Here is a 6,055-nt window from a genome sequence, read left to right as displayed (position 1 = left end):
AAATGTCCCGAGTCCGAGTCTCGCCAACCGAGTCGCTGATCCGCGAGTCCGAGTCCACGACCCACCCGAGTCTGAGTCTGAGTCCGAGTCCGAGTCCGAGTCCGAGTCCGAGTCCGAGTCCGAGTCCGAGTCCGAGTCCGAGTCCGAGTCCAGTTTTGATAAAATAAGGGGGGCACAGACTGACAAGGCCGCTCACTTCTATGTATGTGTTTGTTCAAAAATGGGGGGTGTCTCCTGACCCTTGGATCTGTCACTTGTTTGCATGAAAATAGAAGAGTAAGAAGCAAAGCAGAAACTTCTTTCTTGTAGCATAACCTTTATTTTTTTGATTTTTTAGTTCAACCATAAAGTTCGAATAGTTACACACTGTCAAAGACATATAATCATGTCGATAGAAAAAAATGGCTTGGCTTCACCTGAAAATATCATTTAGCAATTAATATCATATATCACATAAAGAGTTACATAAGCCTGATTATGTAATTTACCATGCATATTAATTTGGGAAAAATTGCAAAAGTGCATCGTAGACATTTGGAAGTGTATATAGTCAGCCGAAAACACAGAAAGACACGAGTCACACGAAACGTAGTAACGTAGAAAAAAGTAACGGATCTATTTGTGTTTTACGAGAATGACACGGTACTTGTTGAACCAAATGAGAGAGTGCTAAGTACCTTTGAAGTGGTAGAAGAAGAGAAAGAAGTGGTAGAACGAGAGCAAAGAGACGAAGTGACAGCAGATTCAAACCAAAAAGACAGGAATCTTAATCGAGCCATTGAAAACGTTACAATATTAGGCCATGTATCTAGAAAACCATCTTATTATGGTTACTGAGAATAGTATCAAGGGTAGATAATGTGAAATTTGACAGAGTCAATTAGTTTTAGCTCGTAGTGGTGCCACATATTCGGCGGGAGAGTCAGAGCGGGAGACGCGCATAGTTGATCGAGAGCTTATCACCGTTTATAATATTAAACTCCGTTATCACACTGGAGAGTTGCTATTACACTGGTCTTTACGCGTTATTACATGCTTTGTGCACGTATATGAAATTGTGGCGCCTTACGTTGGCCTACGGGATTATGAACATCCCACCCCTGCAATCGTCCGATTCGCCCGTAGGTGTCAAGGGTGTCCAGCGTAAAAATGTAAATCCAAATTACCTATATTGATTGTAACCTTAACCGTGTTCCTAAACCATAATTTCGACCCCAAACCCTACACTTTAAAACCTAAAACCGTGAGTCTATATTCGTTTAAAAAATTTGAAATTTCTAGCAAAATTTCAAGGGGGGGACATTGTCAGGTAACAATAAAACAAGTATACGAGATGACGGCGTGAAACTCTCAACACCCGAGATCTTAAGGCTGAGCACGTGTGTATGCTGTACATTACACGCATGTCTATTGTGTAACAAATCTACCTGGTTTCGGCGGATAGCTATTGCGCCGCGTATACAACTTAAAATTTGGCTTTCAATGCGCGCAATTATTGCAACAGCATACCAGCTTGTTGCGATAAGAGGGTGGCAGCGCAGGGTATTTCCCACACATTTCCGCAACAGAGCCCAATAAATGAATTCGATGAACGCAATGTATGTGTAAAACAGTTTAAACTGAATAAACATGGTATCAACGCAGAGTGGCGTATGTTAAAAAGGTATGTTGAGAGCTATACTCGGAAGTATATACGTGATTGTAAACCTGCTGGCCGGCAAAAAGTGTGCTAGCGATAGCGGCGCATATACTATATATCACTGATATTGTAAACGCGTGGTGCGGTTTACGGTGAATTACGTAGAAATGTTGACAGTTACAAAATTCTGTAATACATTTGTAATATGAATAGTATATTATTTACTTAATAGGCATATAGCTTGCTGCGGGAGAGAGGGGTGGGAGACTGCGGGAAGGTAGCAGTATAAAGACAGCCGAGAAGCGGTGGAAGAAGAAGGAGGCTGAGCGTGCGACAAAGGAGACAAGGGGAAGGGCGGGTGGGGATGAAGTAGTAGTTTTGCACCCTACTGGCTCGGGCGCTCTCCTCATTATAAACACAGGTCTACTGATAAGAATTTATTACAGAAACCTATGCTGAGATACCTCCTGACCATATTAAATGCATTTTCAGCACAAAATATAACTCTTCTCGTGAGATATTGCGCATGCGCTAAAACAGTAACGTAGCCAGATTGTGTACTGACTGGTTTATGCAGAGGAGACCTTACATGCAAGGTCTGCTTCCTATTTCATAAGTAAGGTCTACTGATGTAATATTATTATAGAAATCTATGCTGGGACAACCCTTCTTCATTTTAAATTCATAATTTTTGGCAAAATATTTTTCTTCCTGGGAGATATTGCGCATGCGCGAGCACCGTTTCAGACGTGCAATACGGCTTAAATAAAAGTACGTAATATAGCTTGCTGCGGAAGAGAGGGGTGAGAGACTGAGGGAAGGTGACAGGGAAGACAGCCGAGGGGCGGCGGAAGAAGAAGGAGGCTGAGCGTGCGACAAGGGAGAGACAAGGAGAAGGGCGGGCGGGGATCAAGTAGTAGTTTTGCACCCTACTGGCTAGGGCGCTCTCCGAATTATACACACAGGTCTACTGATAATAATTTATTACAGAAACCTATGCTGAGATACCCACTGACCATATTAAATGCATTTTCAGCACAAAATATAACTCCTCACAAGGGAGACAAGGGGAAGGGCGGGCGGGGATGAAGTAGTAGTTTTGCACCTTACTGACTAGGGCCAGGCCCAGGGCCAGATTTAGGACTGGGCAAGCCGGGCAGTTGCCCTGGGGCCTCCACAACCAGGAGCCTCCACATATTTCATTGAAAAATTTGTAAGGAAAAAAGTGGGTTGACCTGAACGACACGCACGTATCAATACAACCCATAGTGTGCGCGTTTTACGTCATACATAGGCCTACGCAAGCCATATTGTATTTGTTTGTGAGTGGTGAAAACAGCTAACTAAGGTTTTTCCCTGTCATTGAGCAGCACACGTCGGCAGACAAACATCTAAAATCTAAGGTCATCCATCTCAACGTCGATTTTCTTGCTTGCTTATTCAGATTCTTTCTACTTGACAAAATTTGCTTCATCGATGACTGTAACTATGTCGTGTCACCTTTTAGTTTTTAGTATTCTAAGGGAGGGGGGCATCCACTACTGAAGGCAGCCCAGGGGCCTCCACATGTCTAAATCCGGCCCTGCCCCGAGGATTATGTAATAAGGTATTATCCGATATTTCTGGTGTGAAATCTGAGAAATTATTCGAAATTTGTATATAACCAAAAGAGTTGCCGACGGAAGCAGTATTTCGCTAAATTTCTGCAATTTTCATAGAGAGCATGTCGCAAGTACTAGGTGCATGCGATAAAAAATTTCGCTAGCGTCTCAGCCCGCGAAGAGGTCTAGCGTCTAGCGTCGGAAAGAGGTGCGAGCGGTAAAATGTCCAGCATAGGATATTATGTATATATTATGTGTATATCGATCGCCGTCTGCCGCACGAAAAAGATAGCACTCTGCATTTCGCAAACACGCAGGCGGTCGACAAAGTTTACCATGTTTTCCTATAGTCGGATAGCCCTAAAATGGTTTGAATGTATACTTTCGCCTCATGCTCTATACTTTCGGCGAGAACGGGCATGCGCAACTTTGAGGGCATGCGGGCTTGTGAAACTGAGGAATTATTCGAAACTAGCCTGGTACCCGGCACACACACGCACGCACGCACGCACCGCACGCACACGCACGCACACACACACACACACACACACACACACACACACACACGACACACACACACACACACACACACACGTCACACACCAACCACACACACACACACACACACACACACACACACACACACACACACCACAGTCACCAAACACCAAACACACACACACACACACCACACAACACACACACACACACCACACACACACCACACACACACACACACACACACACACACACACACACACACACACACACCACCACACACACACACACACACACACACGATACACACACACACAACACACACACACACACATATATATATATATATATCAACGGCACACATCATGCTACGAGTAATGCGTAGTATTGCACGATTGCATAACCGAGAGTTTACCGCCGCTATAAAGTACAGCACGCACATGACGGACTTCATTTCACTAAATATATAATATATATACATATAGACGCAGTTAGGATTAAACCAGCTAGATATTACCCTGGGGGCATTCCCATTATTAAAGATACTGAGGACGTGCCGCTGGACAGGGTACATTTTCCGAACATCATTATTGGCACATGTTATCTAGATACCCATCAAGCAAGCTGATATTGGTCCAATATCGGCCCAATACCGGTATTGGCAAAACGATATTGAGCCAATGTCTCCAAGCCGATATTGGACCAATATAGGAAAGCCAATATTGCAACAAGGTTACACTTTTTAGTATATTGGGACACGGTGTATTTTAGGGCGCAAAGCGGTTTGCGACAGGGTCAGGTTTTCAAGCTCCCCGAGCCCCCCCCCCCTACTCAATTCCGAGGCGAGTGCCCCCCCCGGGGATATTACTGCAAAAGTATGAGATATAATAATATAATGTACAACAACAACAGGAAAGATGAGAATACGGATATCATAAGTATTACATATCGCAATAATTAAAATGACATTTTAGTGTTATTAGGTGCAATATTGATACAAACAGGTAATATCGACGAATGAATGAAAACTAGCATGAAGATATAGATTGAAGACAATATGTCAAATTGCCTGAAATGAGCGCCCCCGTTTGTCGATAATCTTATTGAAAAAAGTTAGAAATATATATAAAGTTACACTGCATATAGGATATATACGCAGCGCAGTTAAGAAAAAGCAGCCAGATATGAAAGCGGAAATGATACAGAATAATATTGCGGAACAGGAAAAACCATGATAATAATGCAGACATCATACGCATTGCATTCTAAATTGGTTACTATAATATTCTAGTATATTAATTAGATGACAAAAATTACACACTAGCGCCGCCAAACGGCAATAAATGTAATGAAAAACAAGTTTTGAATACAGGTATATACATTATCATGAAGTTGTACTACATAGTATGCACTGATTGTTTCATTCGCGTGCATTGTTCATTATGCATACAAATCTTTTCGCAGCGATCGCAAGGCAGCTTATGTCGGGTAGTAACCATGAAAACCAATGCTTGCGACCCGTGGAACCAGTCGCGTCGTGTCGCATCGCAAGAGCAGAACATGTGCGACTCGCTGCTACTGACAATTTTCCAGTCGCAGACCCGTCACTGGCAGTCGCAGGGGTGCTTAGGTGGAACTTTCTCTGCGACGCAATCGTTGCTGCGACTTGCAACCAGTTGCAGAAAATCAGTCGCACGGCAATCGCGTCGCGTCGCAAGGCCGACATAAGCCCGGCCTTACATATCACCAGTAGTAATTTCCATTCAATCTTCATGCAGGCTACACAGTAGTCAACGAACAGGTGGCGACATCTGCTGGCATGTTCAGCTACAATGTCACAAGATTGACGTTTTTTCTTCTCTTGGATAAGATGAAAGTATGAAATATGCAATTACCTCGGCAGAACCACTAAACTTGAACTATGTTAAACTTGAATCTCGTACGATCGACCAAAAATTCGTTGATTGACCATGAGCTGGGACGTTTGTATATATGTTTGTATTATCTTTGTATATAAATTCATTTTTTTATTTGAAAATTTACATCAAATTTGGCAGTACATAAAGTAACATTATGTAATGCTAACAGTAGCATAGTAATATTATGGGTCAGCTCTTGATGCTAAATTAATCACTGTATAGCAATACCAGTAAAATGTTTAACATACAACTCTACACATGCTCGTCAATTTCCGATGACAAGCATTTCAAACAAAATTATAATTACTGGAGCAATCTTCAGAAAATAGCAGTTAAATGTAGACGTGTGCCTATTAACCACCACATGAAACTCTCAGAACACAAAAGCTGAAGATAAA

Source organism: Priapulus caudatus, unplaced genomic scaffold (assembly GCF_000485595.1).
Source record: "Priapulus caudatus unplaced genomic scaffold, Priapulus_caudatus-5.0.1 Scaffold130, whole genome shotgun sequence".
NCBI lineage: Eukaryota > Metazoa > Priapulida > Priapulimorpha > Priapulimorphida > Priapulidae > Priapulus > Priapulus caudatus.
The sequence above is the reverse complement of the archived record's forward strand: the minus strand, read 5'-3'. Positions refer to the sequence as shown.